This window comes from Nicotiana tabacum, chromosome 14 (genome assembly GCF_000715075.1).
Source record: "Nicotiana tabacum cultivar K326 chromosome 14, ASM71507v2, whole genome shotgun sequence".
In the NCBI taxonomy this organism is placed as follows: domain Eukaryota; kingdom Viridiplantae; phylum Streptophyta; class Magnoliopsida; order Solanales; family Solanaceae; genus Nicotiana; species Nicotiana tabacum.
Window position 1 is genome coordinate 106,783,489 of NC_134093.1, and position 26,379 is coordinate 106,809,867.

Consider the following 26,379-nt stretch of genomic DNA (forward strand, 5'->3'; position numbering starts at 1 on the left):
GGGAAGTTTCATCGGGAGTGAACTTTTTGATATCGGGGTCGGATTTCAATTCCGGAAGTTAGAGTAGGTCCATAATGTCAATTATGACTTGTGTAAAAAATTTGAGGTCAATCGGATTTGACTTGATAGGTTTCGACATCAGATGTAGAAGTTTGAAGTTTTAAAGTTCATTAGGCTTGAATCGATGCACGATTTGTGTTTCTAGCGTTGTTTGATGTGATTTAAAGGCTCGACTAAGTCCGTATGATATTTAGGACTTGTTGGTATGTTTGGTTAAGGTCCCGGTGGCGGCCGGATTCTGGATGGCTAATGGATCGAAAAAGAAACTTTGTGCATGGCTGAAGCAGGACTCTGCTGGTGTAACCACACCTGCAGAACTTTGATCGTAGGTGCGAGATCGTGTTGAGAAAATGCGAAGGTTTGGACTGAGGGCTATGGAGCGCAGATGCGGAGGGTGTTCCGTAGGTGACGACTCTCATGTGTGCTTGCATATGCAAGCTGTAAGCACGTAATTTTTGACCCGCACATTAGAATTATATTTAGTTGTCTTAGTATTTTTAGAATATTTATCTGAGTTTATTTCTATAGGATTTCACTCTATTATTAATTTTAATTCTAGTTTTTAAAGCATAAAAATTGAAAACTACAAAAATAGTTTCATCTTCAAAATATTTCTCATTTTATACATATATTTATTTAATGTCATTAGTTTCTTTTTGTAGTGAATTTTGCTATGGTTTTAATCTATCTTTTCTATTGTTACCTTAATATAATCTTTGGAAAAATACGAAAAAATAAAATAAAAAAGGGATTGGCTTCACTTTTAATTTTAGTTCGGTTAAAGTCAATTAATATTTTATTATTTTCAAAAAGAGAATGGATTTTGGGTTGATTCTTGTCTTAAAAGTTCCAATTTTTGCCCAACTCCATCTAACATAGGCCCAAATTCGGCCAGCACTGTTCCATTAGCCTACTTTCCACTTAAATGCAAGATTAAATCTTGGCCACTCATTATGTTTAATCCAATGTCCAATACTTACTCCCCACCACCATATAAAAACCAAATTAACATCTAAAACCCTAGGGGGGACTTTGGGGGAGCAGCAAGGCAGAGAACGGACTACCCTAGGACAACCGCCTCCCCCTCCTGAACTTTTTGATCTTCTTTCTTTGAATCTCTAAGGGACCAGCAGAGAATTCACCTGAACATAGGGAAAAGAGTGACGAGAGGGAGAGAAATAGAGGGAACGATATAGTGAGAACGAGAGTGAGAAGGGAACGACCAGAATTTCATTAAAAGAAATGGAAAAACGCTACAGAGAGGCTACGTGAGTTTGATCACGCACTAAAAAAGACGAACGGAAGTACTGTCCTTCAAATTTTGGTTTTAAAAATGGAGGTCACCCGAGGTTGTGTTTGATTCGAGGTTTCCGGTCCGGGTTCGTGAGCTTGAAGCAACCGTTGATGTGCACTTGATTTGGATCTCTATTGTTTAATATTTAATATAAAAGGAAGATTCGTCAAAGGTTTATTCCTTCCCTTTCCTCTGTTTTTTGATTTATCTCCCGTGAGTTGTTTGTGTTTGTTTGCAATCCATGCTTTAATTGTCATTTTGTGAATGACTTGCAAATTTACGTGTGTATTGAATCTTGGGAATACATGTTGACATGTTAGTAGAATGGAGACAGTAGGTGCCCGTAGAGGACATTTCCGATTAAATGAACTTGGGCCATGGGAGTTCGAACAGAATGTTAGACTTTGGATATTTTTTCTTCTTGTCATTTTATTTTATTTAATTGGATCGCTAGGAGTATGTTAGGCCGATAACACCTGGGTAGGCAAATTTTAGGACTTTATATTTTATTTGAGGTTAGAGGTTGTCTCGTAGTTTATTATTTTATCCGGGGTATGCCCCGTAATGAATGTAATTGGAGGCCGTGACAGACATCGTGGAGTGAGCATAGTATAGACTTTTAGTATTTTCCTCTTATTTTATTTTTTTTATTAGGTGGGGACGACCTCGAACCTCTTTTGTGTTGATTTTTGCTTTTGTGTGTTTCTGCCTCAATCTGAGTATTCTTTAAAGCCAACTAAATCGTGTATGCAACCGTGACTTTCACGGGACTTGGGGAATGCCTAACACCTTCTCCCCGAGTCAAATGAACCCCATTACCTATAATTTCTGGTGCAGTCAGTTTTAGAGTCAAATGTGTTTTGAAGAAAAATTATTATTTTAAAAATGGTGACCTGGCACACCGAAACCAAATATCAGGTGGCGACTCTGAAAATCCTTCGAAACGCAATCTTTTTGTCACTTTCATGATTGAAAACCCTTTTGTGCTTTAAAACTACTTTATCCTTTAAAGAGGGTTAAGTGAAGTGAAAAAGGGGTGTGACACAAGCCACTCTCATAGCTAGGACCTCCCATGTAGTAGCTTTCTTCTCAAAAATCCGAGAATTCCTTTCAATCCATAGTGTATGACTATACTGTGCATAAACTAGCTTAAAAACTCTTGCCAGCTGAGATCTGCCCTTTGTTTTTATAACTATCCATTGATGATTTGTTACCCATGATTCTATAGGAGAATATTGAATGTGCAGCCAGTTCATGAGTTTGTGCTATAGGTATTTGCCATATTCACATTCATCAAATAAGTGGTCTCGCGTCTCTGGCTCTTGATGGCAAAAACAACAAGTGTCTTCTATCTGCATTCCCCATTTCTTTAGTCTATAAGCTGTTAATACTCTTCCCTGCACCTGAAGCCACATGGTGAAGATGACTTTTGGTGTTGCCTGGTTTTGACACATCAATCCTTCCCATGGAACTTTTGGTAATATGCCTAGTTGCTGTAGGTACACTTGCTTTGTAACTGTGCCTTGTGACAAGTTGTTAATACTGTGCAATCTGTCCCTTGCCTCAAACACCTTTCGAACCATCCAACATGCTTGCTTTGGTACTCCTATATCCATAAACTCTTGCTCTTTGATGTAGTAACTATGAATCCATCTGATCCATAACTTATCCTTCTTGTTAGCCAACTCCCAACAGGTCTTAGTAATAGCAACTTTGTTCCACATAGCCAAGTTGATCAAGTTCAATCCTCCAGCAGCTTTTGGAGAGCATATCCTATCCCATGTCACGAAAGACTTTTTAGTTATTGTATTCACCCCAGACCATATATAACTTCTATAGTGTGCTTCAATTACTTTGATGACTTTAGCTGGTATAATAAAGATTTGAGCCCAATAGGCTTGAGTGCCAAAGATAACTGTTTGGACTAACTGAATTCTGCCTGCATAGGACAGTTTCTTTGATGTCGATGAAGAAATCTTGCTCACAATTTTGGCAATAAGGGGTTGCCACTGCAGCACCGAAAGCTTCTTCGTATCAAGAGGTATGCACAAGTATTTGAAAGGAAGCACTCCTTGACTCTACCCTAGAGCTTGCTGGATCTCATGTTTCATTTCATTGTTAACTCCTCCATAATATATTGATCTTTTGGCTAGATTTGCTTTAAGGCCTGAGGCTTCTGTAAAAGTGTTAAACGTTTGATGCAATAGGACAACAGATGTAGTATCCCCTCTTGTGAACAAAAGAAGATCATCAGCAAAGCTCAAGTGAGTAAGGTCCAATCTAGAACACATAGGATGATAATGGAAGGTTTTCTCTCGCTTGAGTGTCTTCAGATTCCTACTCAGATACTCCATTGCTATGCCAAAGAGGAATGGGGACATAGGATCTCCTTGTCTAAACCCTCTAGCTGCATCAAATGGCTTAGTTGTCTCTCCTTTGATAAGAATGCTATAGTTCACTATTGACACACACTGTATGATCTAGTTGGTAAATTGCAGTGGAAATCCTAGACATTCTAATATTTGGTGCAAGCACCTCCAGTCAACTGTATCATAGGCTTTCTGTATGTCCACTTTAATGAGGCATCTTGGAGAAATATTCTTCCTTGAGTTAGCCTTAACTAACTCATGGGCCAATAGGATATTGTCTGCTACTTTCCTGCCAGGAATGAAGCCAGCTCGGGTGTCTGACACAACTGATGCAATAACTCTTTGGAGTTTGTTTGCAAGAATTTTGGCAATTAATTTGTACAGAACAATGCATCAAGCTATAGGTCTATACTCCTTGATACTTGTAGGATGGGGAACCTTAGGAATCAAGGTGATGGCTTTGCAATTGATTGCTCTTAAAAGCTTGCTCGTTTGAAAGAAATCCATCACAACATGTCACAATTCTGGTCTGATCAATGCCCAAGTTCTTTTGAAAAATAATGCATTGTAGCCATCAACACTGGTGCTTTATCATCTCCAATTGCACACAATGCTTCAAATATTTCTTGTTCAGTGACCTCAGCACAGAGGCTCACTTGCTGAGAATTATAGAGGCAATTATTTCATCCTAGATCTGTTTCTGGTCAATGAGTCTATCTCCAAAGGCATTAGTAAGTTCAACACTAACTTTTTTATGACTCCACTCCTTCATAACATCTGAGAAGTTTTTTGTGTTAGAGTCACCAAGCTTTATCCACTTAGCTCTGGATTTCTGCTGAAGGATGCTTTCCTCTATTACTGACCACCTTTCCTGCTCTTCAAGTAATGTTTTCTCCTCTAATGCAACTGCATCATTATAGCCTCTACTCAGTATCTCTTGGGAATCCTGAAGCTTGTTTATGATATGCTCTATTTTAGATGTAACTCCTTTGAACTCATTGTTATTAAGTTGCTTCAATTCAGACCTGAGAACCTTCAGCTTACACCAGATATCTTTCATGGTATCTGAATGCAGTTGTGTCTGCCAGACTTCATCAACCACTGATAAGAAGTATTCATGATCAGTCCAAATATTAAAGAACTTAAATGGAATCTTACCACTGGATTCAGCTCTCCTAAGAGTGATCATCATGGGAGCATGATCTGAGATAAAAGGAAAATTTTAATCCACCTCCATATGTCCAAATGTGAAATCCATTCATCATTTCCAATAGCTCTATCAATCCTGCTAAAAACTCCATCTCCACTTTGTTGCTTATTAGACCAGGTATGGTAATCCCCCTTCCAAGGTAATTCACATAAGTTCAAACATTGCATGCAGTTTGTAAAGTCTTGAATTTGATTACTAGTTATTGGATTCCCATATAATCTATCGTGTATATTTAGGACTAAACTAAAATCTCCCTAAATAAGCCAAGGCTTGCTGATCTGTGTAGCAAGTTTTTGCAGTTGCACACAGAGAGGCTTTCTCAGCTCAATTGTATTAAACCTATAAATGACTGTCATGGCACAGTTCAGTTGATTCAACCTTCCTCTAACATCACAATGCATAACTTGAGCAGACTGGTCTATTACTGAAACATCATAGGAGGAAGGATTCCATAGTATCCAGACCCTTCCATTAGCAGCATGATCATATTTAAACCTTTCTTGCCAACCTGGCATTACCCTATTAGCAATGCCATCATCCTTATATTTTTTAACTCTAGTTTCTACTAAATCAACTAATTTGATATTATTCTCTTTGATATAGGTACCCAACTCTTTTGCTTATAACATTTGTTGGTACCTCTAATGTTCCAAACCAACCAAGACATCAGGTAGATTTGGATGTACCACATGTAGATGGTACTGACAAATTAGCCATCACTGCTACATTTGTCTGTTGGCTTGATCTTTGCTTACCAGGTGACATAACTATTTATGCATATTTCAGGGGTATGCCATTTATTTCTGTTACTTTCTTCCCTTTATCATGATTTTTTTGCTGGCCTTCTTCAAGAATTGGTTCTGCTTCTCTACTCACATCATCACATGTATTAAGCCCTTGTTGATTCAACATCATTGTCTTCCCCTGAATAACATTGTGTGTAGGAGCTAACACAACTCCTGTAGTCTTCCATACTTGCTTCACAGGCTATGGCCTACTTCTTTAGGCTGTTGAACTTGATTTACCTCCTCTTTGCAAGCCTTTGTGCAGTCATGACTAATTTTTAAGCACTTTATTTCCATGAAATCTGTCATAAATAAACTCTATGAACTTCCCCACTAATGCCCCGCATGGCGCATTGGAGAAGGTGTTTTCGTATGGGCCCGACCCTACTTTGTATAAATACATATAAAAATGTGATTTTATGGACTTTTGACACATCTTAGACCTAAGTAAGCCAAGGAGGAGGTGGAGAAGCAAAAACTCAAGGATTTCATCATTCGATCCTCAATCAAGACAAGGGTTTGGATTGTTTTATGCTTTCCTTTAACTTAAACATTGTTACTCCTTATCCATGGAGTAGTTCTCTTTAGGGTTTGATGGATTTGGTGTCTTGATACTTGTTTGTGGATAATTAACTCTAGTTCTTATGTATTGAATCGTTGTGGATGTTTTAACTGTTGCATCTATATTCATTTGTTTTGTAATCGAGACAGGCATAACTTGTGACATTGTTGCATTTTATTTTGTTGGTTGAAATCATTAATTCTTCTTAGTAATCGGAAGAGGATAGTTGAATTGTTGATTAAACTTAATTAGGAGGATAATCGAGAGAGGTTCTCCTAAATACCAATCCACTACGAATTCTTGCATATCTTCACGTGAGGTTGAGACTTAATCGAGAGAGAAGTTTCTACTAATCAATTAAACTAATAACCAAGTGAATTCGAGAAACTCACTTGAACATTAGAAGTAAATTATCTAGAGTTAAATCCCAAACATTTGTCTTGCACCTATCCTATCAACCCTATATTCTCCCAATTGATAACTTCCTTTGCTCAAAACTTGCATTGATTGTCATTAGTCGATAGTTTAGACTCTTAGTTAATTTTAGTTTAAATCACATAAATCTCCATTGTTGATCATTCCGGATAGTAATATAGATACAATTCGGAAATATAGCTCCCGGTGCTGGGAGACCACTTGGCGATTATGCTAGACCGGTCTACAACCAAGGCTTATCAAGTGTGAGACTACCTCCAGTTACAACCAACAATTTTGAATTGAAGCAAGGGTTGCTCCAAACCCTCCAAAATAGTTGTGTCTTCATTGGAAAGATGAACAAAGATCCAAACAATCATCTGATGAAGTCCTTTATTGTTATATCCTATATTTTCGTACATGAAAGTACGCCATGAGTAAATTGATATAAGCTCAGAAATGAGATTATTTTTGAGGTTATAAGTATTATGTTATTTCAAACAAGTGATAAGTAAATTCGTGAAGGTTAGAGGGATTGTCAAGAGAATCGGCTCAGGTATGTTGAGGCTATCCCTTATTTCTTTTTGGCATGATCAATACAATACAAACGAAACGAGCAAATGCACAATTTCTATAAATGACTCTATTCATAAAAATATTAGGGGTGTCTATATTCTTGATTCCAAATGTGAATTATTATTATATCTTCTGTTTATGGGTCTCAGAAAAATACGTACTTGATAAAATTTATCTGACAGGCATATTATTTTTATGACATTCCGAGAAAATCTTATTAACTTATTTCTTAAGGCATATTATTTTTATGACATTCCAAGAAAATATTATTAACGTATTTCTTATACATTTCATGCATTTATACATATACATTGACCTCATGCATTGCATTCATGTACATTGACCCGTGACCAGATGGTATTATACACGCATATATATGTATATTATATGTATATAGGATATGGGAAAATGTTACGGCATTATATACGCACCACCACCTGATCAGCTGGTATACGTTGATGATTTGTCCACAGTGGCCGAAATGATATGATGGGATGCCCTCAGAGGCTTGATGATGTTATGAACGCATATACCAATGCATGGTATGACATTTATACGCATATGGTTCACAGAGCTATGCAGACGTACATGTCAAGTCTTTAACTCCATGTTTCTCTCATGTCTATTATTTACTGATTTTCATTCCTTACATATTCGGTACATTATTTGTATTGACGTCCCTTTTGCTTGGGGACGCTGCGTTTCATGCCCGCAGGTCTCGATAGACAGGTCGAGAGTCCTCCAAGTATGCGATCATCTCAGTGGAAGATGTTGGTGCACTCCATTTGTTCCGGAGTTGCTTGTGTGGTCAGTATGACTAGGACATGTACTGATTAGTATGGCGGGACCCTGTCCCGACCTTTATGACATTTATGTACTCTTAGAGGCTTGTAGACATATGTCGTGTACGTGAAAGATTGTACGGCATTGTCGGCCTATGTTTTGAGTTTATAAATGATGATGTTGGCCTATTAGGCCCGTATGTCACATCTATAAATGATGTAATAAGAAAGATACATTACGTTGGTACTCGGTTGAGTAAGATACCTGTCACGACCCCAAATTCCCTCCGTAGAATGCCGTGATGGCACGTAGTCTCTAAGACTAGGTAAGCCTATCAATGCGGAATAATAATAAATATCTGAAATAATTAAACTACAATTCAAACAATTTCAACTCCCAAAACCCGGTAGAAATAAGTCACAAGCTTCTAAGAATTTATTCTCGATGTCTCTATATAACAGAGTCTAAAGAAAATAAGAAAGTAACATAACAAGAATAGAAGGGGACTCCGGAGTCTGCGGGCGTTGGCAGATATACATCGAAGTCTCCTCGTACAGCTAGTTTACTTATGCGTGATCTGATAAGATGTACCTTGATATGCACAAAAAGATGTGCAGAAGCGAAGTATGAGTACACCACAGCGGTACCCAGTAAGTGCCAAGCCTAACCTTGGTAGAGTAGTGACGAGGTCAGGTCAGGCCCTACTGGAGAATAAATAATGGCATGGTAAAATGTTTAAACAATATTATAAGATAAAATGACAATGGAAATGAATCAAGTAGTATGTCACATTTAATTACATCAAATAATGACAAATAAATACCTCGTGGAAACAAAACATAATTCTTTTCAACTTTAAGAAAATCACACAATAATCAAAGGCAACTGCGGCCATAAATCAATATCAACAAGGGCACTCCCGAGGTACCGCCTCGTAGTCCCAAATCATAAACAAATTCAAAAAATCTCATTTTTTTATCTCACCGCGGGAGCCTTCACAATTTATTTGAAAGAAAATATTTATCCCGAAATAGCATCCCGCGTTTTAGCCATCCTTATCACACCGCATGACTTCTAGTAGTTCTCCCTACTAGCCACGCGTATCAAGCCACCCTTATCTCACCGCATGTGTTTCAATACCCAGACCTTATACCACTGCATGCGTATCAATATCACAATATATCACAATTTGCACCTCAAGTGCTCAAATAATTTAACTTGCCAAAATAATTCAACAACAATATTTTTCCACAATAAAGAGCTCACGGCTCATGCCAAAATAAATCATCAATAATAGTTTTCCACAATAAAGAGCTCACGGCTCATGTCAAAATAATTCAACAATAATATTTTTCCACAATAAAGAGCTCACGGCTCATGCCAAAATAAATCATCAATAATATTTTTTCACAATAAAGAGCTCACGGCTCATGTCAAAATAATTCAACAATAATATTTTTCCACAATAAAGAGCTCACGGCTCATGCCAAAATAATTCAACAATAATATTTTTTCACAATAAAGAGCTCACTGGCTCCATCACAATGAGTATTCAATAATAATATTTTTTCCACAATAAAGAGCTCACGGCTCATGTCAAAATAATTCAACAATAATATTTTTCCACAATAAAGAGCTCACTGCTCCATCACAATGAGTGCAAAAATCTTACAAAAATATTCAAAAGTAAATAATTCAGGAAAATAATATTTCAAATTCTTTAATACGTTGCTTCAATATCAAGTTTAAAAATGTCAAATACTTCATATTAATAATATTTAATTTAAAGAAAATAAACCTTCAAATAATGCACAAAATAAAAGAAACCAAGTTCCAACTAAACAGATAAAATAATTAGCAGAAAAAGGTTAAGCAAATTTAAAAATATAAAAATTAAATCAATAATGAAGAATATAACAAAATAAAATAATTTAATTAATGCGCAACAATGATCTACACAATTTAAAACATAATCTTTCACATTTAGCCCGTGTACACACTCGTCACCTCGTGTACATGACTTTCCACACATTACAATTATCAATCCTAGGGGAATTTCCTCCACATAAGGTTAGACAAGTCACTTACCTCGACTTGCTCAAATTTAACCAAGTATTATGCTTTTTCCTCGATTTTCCAACTCCGATCGACTCATATCTAATCATAATTAATTCGATACAGTCAACAAACATTATAGTAATCAATTTCATAAGAAAATATTACGTTTTTCAATAAAATTCAAAATTAGCTCAAAATTTGCCCGTGGGGCCCACATCTCTGAATCCGGCGAAACTTACAAAATCCAACAACCCATTCAATTACGAGTCCACCTATACCAATTTTACCAAAATCCGATAACAACTCGACCTCCAAATCTTAAATTTTCGTTTTTGGAAGATTTTGCAAAAATCTTGATTTTTCTTCCATAAAAATTCACGAATTCATGATGTAAATGAGTATGGAATCATGAAATATAATCAATATAGGATAAGGAACACTTACCCCAATGTTTTTCCGTGAAAATCGCCCAAGAACCATGCTCCAAAAATCCAAAACGAAATGAATGAAATGACCATTTTTGGTCCTTAAGTTTCTGCCAATCCGTCACTAAAAGTCCATTTTCCGTCACTTGCTCTACCAGCCTTCCTTCAATCGATCATAACTTTATGTACAAATATCCAAATGATGAATGGTTTAACTTTCTGAAAACTAGAATCGAACGAATACAACTTTCATTTTCGGAAAGTTTCCGATTCCTTATGAATTGCGAGATATAAGCTTCCAAAGTAGGCTCCACGCATCAGAATTTCTAGTGAAACTGCTCTACCAGCCTTCATTCGATCCATCATAACTTTCTGTACAAATGTCCACATAATGACTGGTTTAACCTTCTGGAAACTAGAATCAAACGGTTACAACTTTCATGTTTTGACAATTTTCCGATTTCTTATGAATTACGAGATATAAGCTTCCAAAGTTGGCTCCACGCACCAGAAATTTCTGGCGAAATTTCTGTAAATTTCCAGCAACCCTCTTTGTCCGAAATCCATTCCGTTTACCTTCCGAAATCCACCCGAGACCCTCGGGACCTTAACCAAATATTTCAAAATGTCCCAAAATAAAATAAGAACTTAGTCGAGGCTTCAAACCATATTAAACAACATCAAAACGACGAATCGCACCTCAAATCAAAATCTATGAACTTTGAACTTTCAAATTCTATATCTTGTGCCGAAACACATCAAATCAATTCAGAATGACTTCAAATTTTGGACACAAGTCATATATGACATAACAGATCTATTCCAATTTCCAAAATCGGATTCCGACCTCGATATCAAAAAGTCAACCCCCTAGTCAAACGTCCCAAAAATTTAACTTTTGGCATTTCAAGCCTAATTCCACTACGGACTTCCAAATAAAATTCCGATCATGCTCCTAAGTCCAAAATCGCCATACAGAGCTGTTGGAATCATCAAAATTCTATTCCGGGGTCGTTTGCACATAATTTAACATCCGGTCACTATTTGAACTTAAACTTTTAATTTTTTATCAAAATTCCATATCTCGGGCTAGGGACCTCGAAATTTGATTCCGGGCATACGCCTAAGTCCCAAATAACGATACGGACCTACCGGAACTGTCAAAACACTGATCCGAGTCCATTTTCTCAAAATGTTGACCAAAGTCAACTCAGTTAAGTTTTAAAGCTCTAATTCACATTTTAATTCATTTTTCGCTTGAAAACTTTCCGAAAATTTTTACGGACCAAGCACGCAAGTCGAGGAATGATAAATAATGCTTTTCGAGGTCTTAGAATACAAAATTAATTATTAAATTTAAAGATGACATTTTGGGTCATCACATTCTCCACCTCTAAAACAAACGTTCGTCCTCGAACGGAGTTAGAAAAAGTACCTAAGCTGGTGAATAAATGTGGATAACAGCTGCGCATATTATGCTCGGTCTCCCAAGTCGCCTCCTCGACCGGATGACCCCTCCACTGAACCTTCACGGAAGTAATATTCTTTGACCTCAGCTTTCGAACATGCCTATCCAAAATAGCCATTGGTTCCTCAACATAAGATAGATCCTTGTCCAACTGAACCGAACTAAAGTCTAACACATGAGACGGATCGCCGTGATATTTCCGAAGCTAGGAAACATGGAATACCGGATGAACCGCAAAGAGACTAGGTGGTAGTGCATGTTTGTAAGCCACCTCTCCAACTCTCTCAAGAATCTCAAAAGGCCCAATATACCTAGGGCTCAAATTGCCCTTCTTCCCGAACCTCATCACACCCTTCATAGGCGAAACCCGGAGTAATACCCGCTCACCAACCATGAATGCAACATCACGAACCTTACGATTCGCATAACTCTTCTGTCTAGATTAGGCTGTAAGAAGTCAATCCTGAATCACCTTAACCTTTTCCAAGGCATCCTGAAGCAAGTCTGTACCCAATAGCCTAGCCTCGCCCGGTTCAAACCAACCCACTGGGGACCGGCACCGCCTACCATACAAGGCCTCATACAGAGCCATCTGAATTCTTGACTGGCAACTGTTGTTGTAAGCAAACTACGCAAGTGGTAAGAACTGATCCCAAGCACCCCCAAAATCTATCACACACGCACGAAGCATATCCTCCAGTATCTGAATAGTGCGTTCGGACTGCCCGTCCATCTGAGGGTGAAATGTTGTACTCAACTCTACCTGAGTACCCAACTCACATTGTACTGCCCTCCAGAATCGTGATGTAAACTGTGTACCCCGGTCAGAGATGATAGATACCGGTACGCCGTGAAATGATAATCTCACAAATATAGATTCGAGGCAACTGCTCGGAAGAGTAGGTAGTCATCATAGGATTGCAATGAGCTGACTTGGTCAATCTATCCACAATCACCCAAGCTGCATTGAACTTCCTCTGAGTCCGTGGGAGCCCAACAACAAAATCCATGGTGATCCTCTCCCATTTCCATTATGGAATCTCTAACTTTTGAAGCAATTCACTCGGTCGTTGATGCTCATATTTTACTTGTTGACAATTTAGACACCGAGCTACATACTCCACTATGTCTTTCTTTATCTTCCTCCACCAATAATGTTGCCTCAAGTCCTGCTACATCTTCGCAGCACCCGAATGTATGGATTACCGCGAACTGTGAGCCTCCTAGAGAATCAATTCACGAAAACCATCTATATTAGGCACACATAGCCTGCCCTGCATCCGTAATACACCGTCATATCCAGTTGTGACTTCTTTGGCATCACTGTGCTGAACTGTATCCTTAAGGACAAGCAAATGAGGGTCATCATACTAACGCTCCCTGATACGATCATAAAGAGAAGACTGAGAAACCACACAAGCCAAAACTCGACTCGGCTCGATAACATCCAATCTGACAAACTGGTTGGCCAAGCCCTGAATATCTAAGGCCAAAGGCCTCTCTGCTACCGGTAAATATACTAAGCTGCCCAAACTCTCCGTCTTACGACTCAAGGCATCGGCCGCTACATTGGCCTTCCCAGGATGATAGAGAATGGTGATATCATAATCCTTAAGCAACTCCAACCATCTCTGCTCCCGCAAATTATGATCCTTCTGTTTAAACAGATGTTGTAAGAATTCAGTGATCGGTGCAGACCTCACAATGGACACCGTAAAAATAATGCCGCCAAATTCTTCAAGGCACGAACAATAGCTGCTAACTCAAGGTCGTGGACCGAATTTTTTTTCCTCATGTACCTTTAACTGTCTGGACGCGTAGGCAATCACCCTACTGTCTTTCATCAACATCGCGCCGAGACCAATACGCGACGCGTCACAATACACAGTATAAGACCTTGAACATGTAATTAATACCAATGCTTGTGTCAGAGTCAAAGTGATCTTGAGCTTCTGAAAGCTCAACTCACACTCGTCTGACCCTGTAAATGGGGCACCCTCTTGGATCAATTTGGTCTTAATAGTTGTTCATAATCAATTACAGAATCGTCATTTAACCTCATGTTAACAAAAATCTCATTGAAAACCTTCACAATACTGATAACTAGATGCGAGGCATGAAGACTTCATAATTATTTACCCGAATAAATGAGTCACATTTAACGCCACCTAGGCGGGCACCTACCTCATAGGTTAAAAATTAATAATTACAACACGAATTTGACAACTATGCACAGAGAATTTCCTATTAGTACTATAGTACAAATTTAATTTCACAAGGGAGAACTTAAACACAAGCATTTTCCTCACAAGGATCTCGTCCTTATATAACTTTCACCGCAGCTCATAGCCCGATTTAAACATATCAATTTATATAAAAATGTGAGGATCTCGTCCTCAGTTCTGAATCACAAGTAATATGCACATCGTGCCAATTGAAAATTCCCATTTTCTCCTATTTAAATAATTTCGGTTACACCAAATCACAACACATAATGAACCCCACATCGGTAGGGCATATAATTCACAATTTGCAATTAATTATTCGGAATTTACATCAAAATTTACCGAAATGAGTAACAAAAATCCACATTTAGCCTCGCACCTCTTATTAGTGACCAACACGAAATGATAGGCGTAGTTATCTCCATAAAATCTCTCAACAGGGGTAAACACATAAGTAGATTATAGAATTATGAAGCTCACTCATAAGTGGATCACAATAGGAGGACTCGTTTCGATATTGAGAACCGAATCAAGTTAAGGAAATTATTCCTTTATATTAAATCGAGGTCGTACCTGTAACTACACCATCTTATGTAGCGACCTCCGCCATACCGTAAAACAAATATATCAACAGCTGGGTCTCCACCTCTAAGACGCCTTCTACCCGTCTGTCCTCCACCCCTAACTGGTCGTGTGGGTGGTGTAGTAACTGTAATGGGGCACGCAGCCTGAGTGCTTTGATGAAATAAGTCTCTCCCAAGTTTGGGACAATTCTCTCATGATGTGCCTAGTATCACCGTATTCATAACAACCCCTTTGCGGGTTAGGCTGATCATACTGAGTCTGTGCATGATAACTAGAATAACTATTGTAGGAACTCATGTCGGTGGTGCATTAAAAGAACTTACTGGAGCACCCCGAGTAATCCGATATGCGGATTGGATGGCCGACTGCCCGAGCCCCCGCCATAATGATTTATACTTGCAGAGTAGAATCCACTGAATCCTCCAAAACCTCGAGACGTCTTGGTCTCCTTAATTTCCTTTTTCCTCACCCCGAACACATTCTAATATCTTGGTAATTTGTACAACTAGCAGAAATGAAGTATCAGCCTGTAGCTCCTGAGTCCTACAAAATTTTATGATCATAATTGAGTCCTTTAATGAGTCTGTGGACTCGCCCTTTGGCTGTAGGAAGCAAAGTAGGAGTATGACGGGCTAACTTATTGAACTTGATGGCATATTCTGACACCGTCAATGGTGATATGACGCAACCATTCAAACCCTATGCGCCACGCATTACGGAGAGTCCGAAAAACAAACTCTTTCAAAAGCGTTTCTGAGAACTGAGCCAAGTGGGCAGTGTTGCATTGGTTGGTCTGCCCTCTTCATAGGCTTGCCACGAACACTAGTGGAGAATTATCTCTCCCAAGGCAAATTTCTTCTTTTGTTATGCTGACTCAACACTGTTGAGCTGACCAATTTCTTAACATACTCTTCGATTCTTCTTTGGGGTAACCCTTACCCCTATTTATACACAACGATCACAAAAGTAGAGCTCCATACAGACAAATCTTGTCACGAACCACATAGTCCAGACTCTCGTCAACAAGTGTACTTCCTCCGAAGCACCCCAAAATTCACAACAGTGGCGTCCACGCTGAGTAGACCTTCTACAAATTTAGAGTTGTTTCTATAACTCCTTTGGTATTGAATTATAGGATTATTAAGGAGGCGGACATACCGCAAGTTCCAACCTTTTCCTCTACAAAATCTCAGGCCTTAAACATGTGTAAATTTTAGGGAACCTTTCAGTACCACATATATACATTTCAGGCCAAAACTGATATAATACATGACCCCGCAATCCACCCATTAGTAGTGGACTCCCCCCACTCGGCGCGAAGTCATAGGTCACAACGTCCGATGATCCACAATAATAACCTTCACAGCTCATATAAATCAACCAGACGCCAATGTCCGTTGCACCCCGCACATGATTCACTAGGTGATCTCTCAATACGCCCGCATCTTCAGTCGGAACCACACGTTAAGGCAATGTTTGAGCATCTCTGGCTCCCTCGTAGTCCATCTGCGGCATCACAAACCGTCGACGCACAACTGATACCGAGTGCGCAATGTCATACACGAGTGGATACAAAGGAATATGAGATATATGTTTCAAGCTAAATCAATGTCGCACGATAAGGAATCAAAGAAGTGAATATTTTCCTAACAGTTCCATAGCCTCCCGAAGATAAGTATAGACGTCTCCATACCGATCCACAAAACTCTACTAAACCTGCTTGTGACTCAAAACATCTATGAACCTAGAGCTCTGATACCAACTTGTCACGACCCCAAATTCCCTCCGTAGAATGTCGTGATGTAGAGACTAGGTAAGCCTATTAATGCGTAATAATATTAAATATCTGAAATAATTAAACTACAATTTAAACAATTTCAACTCCCAAAACCCGGTAAAAATAAGTCACAAGCTTCTAAGAATTTATCCTCGATGTCTCTATATAACAGAGTCTAAAGAAAATAAGGAAGCAACATAACAAGAATAGAAAGGGACTCCGGAGTCTGCGGGCGTTGGCAGATATACCTCGAAGTCTCCTCGTACAGCTAGTTTACTGATGCGTGGTCTGATAAGATGTACCTAGATCTGCACAAAAAGATGTGCAGAAGCGTAGTATGAGTACACCACAGCGGTACCCAGTAAGTGCCAAGCCTAACCTCGGTAGTGACGAGGTCAGGTCAGGCCTTACTGGAGAATAAATAATGGCATGGTAAAATGTTTAAATAATATTATAAGATAAAATGACAATGGAAATGAATCAAGTAGTATGTCATATTTAATTAGATCAAATAAATACCTCGTGGAAACAAAACAGAATTCTTTTCAACTTTAAGAAAATCACACAATAATCAAAGTCAACTGCGGCCATAAATCAATATCAACAAGGGCACTCCCGAGGTACCGCCTCGTAGTCCCAAATCATAAATAAATTCACAATATCTCATTTCTTTATCTCACCGCGGGAGCCTTCATAATTTATTTGAAAGAAAATATTTTTCCCGAAATAGCATCCCGCGTTTTAGCCATCCTTATCACACCGCATGACTTTTAGTAGTTCCCCCTACTAGCCACGCGTATCAAGACACCCTTATCTCACCGCATGCGTTTCAATACCCAGACCTTATACCACCGCATACGTATCAATATCACAATATATCACAATTTGCACCTCAAGTGCTCAAATAATTTAACTTGCCAAAATAATTCAACAACAATATTTTTTCACAATAAAGAGCTCACGGCTCATGCCTAAACAAATCATCAATAATATTTTTTCACAATAAAGAGCTCACGGCTCATGCCAAAATAAATCATCAATAATATTTTTCCACAATAAAGAGCTCACGCCTCATGTCAAAATAATTCAACAATAATATTTTTCCACAATAAAGAGCTTACGGCTCATGCCAAAATAAATGATCAATAATACTTTTCCACAATAAAGAGCTCACGGCTCATGTCAAAATAATTCAACAATAATATTTTTCCACAATAAAGAGCTCACTGCTCCATCACAATGAGTACGGAAATCTTACAAAAATATTCAGGAGTAAATAATTTAAGAAAATAATATTTCAAAATCTTTAATACGTTGCTTCAATATCAAGTTTAAAAATGTCAAATACTTCATATTAATAATATTTAATTTAAAGAAAATCAACCTTCAAATAATGCACAGAATAAAAGAAACCAAGTTCCAACTAATCAGATAAAATAATTAGCAGAAAAAGGTCAAGCAAATTTGAAAATATAAACATTAAATCAATAATGAAGAATATAACAAAATAAAATAATTTAATTAATGCGCAACAATGATCTACACAATTTAAAACATAATCTTTTACATTTAGCCCGTGTACACACTCATCACCTCGTGTACATGACTTTTCACACATTACAATTATCAATCCTAGGGGAATTTCTCCCACATAAAGTTAGACAAGTCACTTACCTCGACTTGCTCAAATTTAACCAAGTATTATGCTTTTTCCTCGATTTTCTGACTCCGATCGACTCATATCTAGTCATAATTAATTCGATACAGTCAACAAAAATTATAGTAATCAATTTTATAAGAAAATATTATATTTTTCAATAAAATCCGAAATTAGCTCAAAATTTGCCCGTGGGGCCCACATCTCGGAATCCAGCGAAACTTACAAAATCCAACAACCCATTCAATTACGAGTCTACCCATACCAATTTTACCAAAATTAGATAACAACTCGACCTCCAAATCTTAAATTTTCGTTTTTGGAAGATTTTACAAAAATCTGGATTTTTCTTCCAGGCACGAATGGCTACAATTTTCATGTTTTGACAATTTTCCGATTCCTTATGAATTACGAGATAGAAGCTTCCAAAGTTGGCTCCACGCACCAAAAATATCTGGCAAAATTTCTGCAAATTTCCAGCAACCCTCTTTGTCCGAAATCCATTCCGTTTACCTTCCGAAATCCACCCGAGACCCTGGGGACCTTAACCAAATATTCCAACATGTCCCAAAATACAATACGAACTTAGTCGAGGCTTCAAACCATATCAAACAACATCAAAATGACGAATCGCACCTCAAATCAATATCTATAAACTTTGAACGTTCAAATTCTATATCTTGTGCCGAAATACATTAAATCAATTCAGAATGACTTCAAATTTTGCACACAAGTCATAAATGACATAACAGACCTATTCCAATTTCCAGAATCGGATTCCGACCTCAATATCAAAAAGTCAACCCCCCGTTCAAACTTTCCAAAAATTCAACTTTTGACATTTCAAGCCTAATTCCACTACGGACTTCCAAATAAAATTCCGATCATGCTCCTAAGTCCAAAATCACCATACAGAGCTGTTAGAATCATCACAATTCCATATCTCGGGCTAGGGACCTCGGAATTTGATTACAGGCATACGCCTAAGTCCCAAATCACGATACGGACCTACCGAAACTGTCAAAACACTGTTCCGAGTCCGTTTGCTCAAAATGTTGACCAAAGTCAACTCAGTTGAGTTTTAAAGCTCTAATTCATATTTTAATTCATTTTTCACTTGAAAACTTTTCAAAAAATTTTACGGACTGCGCACGCAAGTCGAGGAATGATAAATAATGCTTTTCGAGGTCTTAGAATACAAAATTAATTATTAAATTTAAAGATGACATTTTGGGTCATCATAGTACCGGGTGCCCGTCGCGGCCCATAGATTTTCGTTGTGACATTTATTATCAAGACAGATGAGAGGCTAGATGCTCATGGTGCTGCTATCAAAGAACTTGGCACTAGGTTGCGAAATTTGGAGAAGCAAGTGGGTCAAATTGCACATGTATTGTTTGAAAGAATCCCAGGTACTCTACCAGATGACACTGAGAGAAACCCCAAAGAGACGGTAAATGTTGTGACTTTGAGAAGCGGGCAAGTGTTGAAAGAGCTCACCCCAGTCCAAAAAGAGGTGGTCCCTGAAAAAGAAGTTGAGGAGCAGCTGAAAAATGAAGTTGATAAGAAGAAGAAAGGTAAGAAAGGAGCTGAGAAAAAGAAGAAGGAGGAAACTTCAAGAAGGGAGGAATCTAATGAGAGCTAGCATAAGCTTGCTCTACCCTTTCCCCAAAAGCTGCATAGAGAGAAGCTGGACAAGAAGTTTGAGAGATTCTTAGATATACTGAGACAGGTTAATGTAAACTTGCCATTCACAAAAGTTCTCTCACAAATGCCAGCTTATGCAAAATTCTTGAAGGAGATCCTTACAAAGAAAAGGAAGATTGAGCAGTCATCGGTAGTCAAGCTCACAGAGCATTGTAGCGCAATCTTGCAAAACAAACTCCCACAAAAGTGTGGAGATCTAGAGAGTTTTACTATACCTTGCTCTTTAGGCACTCTAAATTTTGATAAATCTTTGTGTGACTCTGGTGCCTCAATTAGTTTAATGCCTTTGTCTATTTATAGAAAACTGGAGAATGATCTTGGAGAGATAAGGTCTGTACCAATATCTTTGTAGCTGGCAGACCAAACAACTATAATACTTGAGGGGATAGTGGAAGATATCTTAGTTCGGGTAGATAAATTCATATTTCCAGTAGACTTTATAGTGGTGAAGATGGAGGAGAACAAGGAGATATTTCTAATCTTAGGAAGACCATTCTTAGCAACGGGTAGAGCAATTTTAGATATACATGATAGAAAACTCATGTTTAGAGTGGGTCAAGAGACTGTGACGTTTGAGATGATTGTAGAGACGGGGGTGACAAAGGAGAAGCCAACTGCAAGTGTTGAGTGGAAAATGAAGGGTTCGAAAGAAAAGGCTGCAACGAGTGGAAAAGATAAGTGTGGGGTGTACCCCAAGAAGGATGATAAGAAGCTGTCTGCGTGGATGTGTGCACTAGTTCGGGCACGTGGAATGGAGCCCGACTTTGATTCAGACCCTGACTAGAGATTCAGAGAAGTTTCCTCTACCTTATGCTTTATAATTGTGTGTCATGGGGACCTGCACAACTTAAAGTGTGGGGTGAGGGATATTTGTATGTTATATGTATGTGTTAGGTTTTGCCTTTTAGTTCTTTTTAATAGTTAGAAAAAATTGAAAACCCATAAAAATTTTAAAATTTTTTGACTTTTCCCAACGAGGGATATCATTCGACAGGTTTCTTGAGGGATTAAAGTCGAAAGAAAAAGACAAAAATATTTTCTTTTGTAGGTAGTGTAATAACACCCCCCCTGGTGTTTCTTTGTGCCGCGGTTCTTTTCCAAGGGTTTTGTTTGAACCAGATGTAGTTACTTTTTATTTTTGTAGAAGTACAAAACCTTATGGTGTGATTTGAATTGGAAGCAATATCTTTTAACTTTGTTATACCTTAATAATAGTGAATGCTTTAGTTGTGACGCTTAGGCTCAGTTTTTGACTCTTGTATAAGTACTTTATATTCTATGATCTTAACTTTGCCTAACTGCTTTGACTAGAGTGTCTTGATGAGTCCAATCCGGAGTGAGTTATGTGCCATGTGCGTGTGAGATTTTGTGTCATTCTGTGCATTGCATTTGATGTCTAGAACTTGCCCCGTGTGTTTGCAAAGCTAAATAGTAATTTTGTTCAGTCTAGAAAGTGATAGAGGCATTTCTTTGTTGAGCCAGTTATATGCTTTGACTCATCTAATTGTATGTATCGTAGTTAACCCCATTGAGCATGTAATCCTGTTTCTTTGGCAACTACATTACAAGCCTTACCCATTTGTTTTGAATTGACCATCTATTCGAACTGTGTACCTCTCTTGAGTACTTGAATTTATTATGAACTTTGTAAAAGTTGAAGTATGGGGTGGTTGGTTTGGCTTTTGAGTGGAACTATTGAAATAAGGAGAAATGTGCACTGTTTTGAAGAAGTAAGAGCCACTTGAATTGAAAAAGAAAGAAAAAAATATATAGTTGTATTGTTGTGCAAAATATTCATTGATAGTGGTAACTCTTGATATAATTGTGCTTAAAGAAGAAGGGAGTTAATGAATATTGATGATAAGGTGGAGTATGGTTTGACATAAATGTGGGTTTTGAATGTTAAATTTTATGTATTAAAGTGCTTAGAGAGGTGTAGTCACTCTTATATCTAAATATATCCTACCCATCTCGCAGCCTACACTACAACCAATTAAAGTTCCTAATTGTTCTTAAATTTTATTGTGTGTGGAACTACTCTCTATTATGGTGAGGGCACTTGATTCATGAAGGAAGGGCAATGTTGTTGACCTCTATGTTAGAGTAAGTGAGCGAGTTGTGAATAATGCATGGTACTTTTGAGTCAAATCTTGAGGTGAAGATGTTACACTATTGTGCTTAATTATTTTAAATATTCTTGGTATAATGGGTTAGGAGAGTTGCTTAATAAGGTCGTGTCTTTATAAAGTGTAGTTTGATTGCTCAAGGATGAGCAATAGTTTAAGTATGGGGTGTTGATGGTAGGATATAATCTCATGTTTTAGTCGATTATTACATTCCAATTTACTGCACTTTAATTGAGTTTGAGCTTTAAATGCTAGTGTTTTACACTGATTGTGTGTTTTATGCTTTGTAGGAGCATTTTCGAGCTATGTAGATGTTATGGAATGAATTTGAATGATTTGGAGATTTGAAGTCTGAGTAAAATCCCAATGGATTAAGCGGGATCGCGTTCGGGGGTCGAGAACAACATTTGGATATCAAAAAGTCAAGAAAAATCCGTACTTAGAGAAGCACCCACTGTCGCGGTGCGTGGGGCGCCGCGGTAGACCATTTCCCTGAAGTCTGTCAGAAATCAACTCTCTGAACATCAGCACTATTCCGCGCATGGCGCGTCGCCCCATATAATGTACTTGTGCAATTTTTACAGAGTTATTTTCCTATTTCGCTTGGAGAAGGGGTTTTCGTCTAGGCCCGGCCTTACTTGGTATAAATATATGTACAAACGTTATTTTATGGACTTTTGACACATCATAGACCTAAGTAAGCCACTGAGGAGGTGGAGAAACAAAAGCTCAAGGATTTCATCATTCAATCCTCACTCAAGACAAGGGTTTGAAGTCATTAATCCTTCTTAGTAATCGGAAGAGGCTGGTTGAATTGTTGATTAAACTTAGTTAGGAGGATAATCGAGAGAGGTTCTCCTAAATACCAATCCACTACGAATTCTTGCATATCTTCACGTGCTTATAATTGGTTCATCTTGTGAGGTTGAGACTAAATCGAAAGAGGAGTTTCTACTAATCAATTGAACTAATAACCAAGTGAATTCAAGAAACTCACTTGAACATTAGAAGTGAATTATCTAGAGTTAAATCCCAAACATTTGTCTTGCACCTATCCTATCAACCCTATCTTCTCCCAATTGATAACTTCCTTTACTCAATACTTGCGTTGATTGTCATTAGTCGATAGTTTAGACTCTTAGTTAATTTTCGTTTAAATCACATAAATCTCCATTGTTGATCATCCTGGATAGCAATATAGATACAAACTACGATAATACTGTGTAACTCTAATCCATGTGGATTCGATATTATAATTTACTATAGTCGACTAGCAAGCATATTTTAGTGTGTGTTTTGCGCTCGTCAATGCGCAGAAGCGGCCTCGCTTTTGCGATAAAAGGGCTACAGGTGTGAGGAGGCCGCAAATGCGCTCCACCATCCACATAAGCGGGACCACAAAAGCGGGAACCCGTATGCAGAAGCTGAGCCAGCCTGGTCTAGGACCGCACCTGCGATGGCTTTTCCGCAGGTGCGGCGCCGCAGATGCGGCCCCAGGTCTGGATAAGCAGAAATCCTGTAGGCAGTGGGGTCCTTTTTAATATGAGACTTAGGCCATTCTTGAGTTCATTTATTGCATTCCTTGGGTGATTTTAAGCTCTTAGAGAGAGAATTTCACCTAGTTATTGGAGGTAAGTAATTTCTATTTAATGTAAGTTAAATACATAGATTATGGGAAGATTTTAACATGAAGAATTGTGAAAATTTTGGGTTTAGATGAAAAACCTAGGTTTTGATAAAAATCGGATTTAACAAAGAAATTGGTTATGGGATTGAGTGAAAATTAAATATTTGAGTTGATGAGGTTATGGGTAGAAAATTTCTTCGAAACTTTCCGGAATCCGGGTATGTGGGCCTGGGGGTGAATTTTACGAATCTTCCAATAAGGGTTGGGTAATGACTCTAATAGTTAGAATACGAACTTTCGAACATGTATTGATTAATTGATATAACATTTGACTAATTTTGGATTGTTCGGCACCCAGTTAAGGCTTTAGAGTGAATTCAAGGCTGGAAAGAGAGCTTTGAGACAAGGTAAGTCTCTTGTCTAACCTTGTAAGAGGGAATTTACTCAATAGTTGATTTAAGTTAACATTTGATTCTAGTTGTGGGGGCTAAGTACGCACGAGGTGAAGAGAGTTTGTGCGTAACTACTAATTATGCTTATGTCTGGGTAGTTTAGGACCTAAATCATGAAATATTTGTAATGTTTGCACCCTACCTGTTAATTTAATTGCTTAAATTATATTGGAACTTGGTAAAGGAATTGTAAAAGACCAAATTTCACTTACTTATGTTTTGGCAGGTTACTTGACAGTAAATAGGGATTGTGCTTCTTTGCGTATTTGCCTTGTAATAACTTTTAATGGGATGTTCATAAAGTATCCTCTTTTCTTGTGGAGCGGGCCGAACGCCTCAGCAATAGATAGATGCATCTATGGTTCGTGTCGTATGACCCTCGACAATGTACACATTATTATGGATCGGGTTATACGACCTCGGCATAATCGTGCGTGATAATACTCAGAGTTTAATTATATTTAATATAATTTCATGGCTTAAGAGGTTAAAATTATACAAGACTGAAATGGACTTGGGAGTTACTTGTAACGACCCAACCGGTCATTTTGCCTTCTAGAACCCCGTTGTCATAAATAAGACTCCCCATATGTATTTTCACTATTTTATGACTTGCGGGGATGACTAGTTCAGGAATTTGAAGGGTTCAGGTTGAAATTGGAACACTTGGTTCCTTAGTTTGGCTTTAAAAGGGTAAGTTTAAGTTTGACATCGGTCAACGTTTTGAGTAAACGACCCCAGAATTGGGATTTGACGATTCCAATAGGTTCGTATGATGATTTTGGACTTAGGCATATGTTCGAATCGGGTTTTGGATGACCCAGAATCGTTTCGGCGCTTAATAGTGAAAGTTGGCTATTTGAAGGTTTAAATTTCTTCAAATTTGGTTTGGAGTAGGTTTTGGAGTAATCGAGGTCCGTTTGGAATTCCGAGTCTAGGAATAATTCCGTATGGTGATTTAAGACTTGCACACAAAATTTGGTATCTTTCCGAGTAATTTAAGTATGTTTCGGCACGTTCGGAGTAAGCTTGAAGAACTTGAAGTTCCTAACTTGAATCAATTTGGTTTGGGTTATGATTCTTAGTTTTGATATTGTTTTATGTATTCTGAGGGTTCGACCGAGTCCATTTTATGATTTCAAACTTGTTAGTATGTTCCGGCATGGCCCCGGGGGCATCGGGTGTTAATCGGACGTGGCTCGGACAAAGTTTGGACTTAGGAGCAATGGCTGAAGCTTCCAGCTTCTGGTGTAACCACACCTGTGCATGGATAGCCGCATGTGCGAGCTCGTAGAAGCAGTCTAGCAGGGGCAGCTCAGAAGCCACAGAAGCCGTAGAAGCCGAGCTATTGGGCACACCTGCGGGCGCGCAGGTGCAATGGAGGAAGCCGTAGAAGCGACCAAGCCGCAGAAGCGGCGTGAGAGCCGCAGAAGCGGACCCGCAGGAGCAGGCAAATGGTCCGTAGGTGCAAATTTTGGCTCAACTAAAGGAGACCGCATTTGCGAGGATTTTCTATAGATGCGGAACCGCAGAAGCGGCCGTATCTCTACAGGTACGAAAATCACAGAAGGTAGAACTTTCATTTAAGTCGGGGTTTGAGTATTTTTAGCTCATGTTTCTTCATTCTTGGGCGAGTTTGGAACTTCTTGAGAGGGGTATTCACCTAGCAACTTGGAGGTAAGTTAATTATACCTATTGTGAGTTAAATACATAGATTATGAGTAGAGTTTAACATGTAAATTATGGAAATCAAGGGTTTAGATGAAAAACCTAGGTTTTAATAAAAATGAGATTTTAACCACGAAAATGGTTATGGAATAGGATAAAAATTGTATATTTGAGTTCTTAAGGTTATGGGTGATGATTTCCTTCAAATATTTCCGGAATCCGGGCACGTGGGCTCGGGGTGAATTTTAGGAATTCTATCAATTTGGGTTAGGTAAGTAATATAATAATTGAATTTCGAATTGTTGAGCATGTATTGATTAAATTATATCATATTTTACTAGTTTCAGATTTTGGCACTAAATTGAGGCTTTAGTGTGAAATAGCAATCGGGAAGTGGGCTTTGAGACGAGGTAAGCCTCTTGTCTAACCTTGTAAGAGGGAATTTACCCTATAAGTAATAAATATTTGTTTCCAATTGTGGGGGCTACGTAAGTACGAGGTGATGAGAGTCCGTGCGTAGCTACTAGTTAGGGTTATGTCCGGGTAGTTTT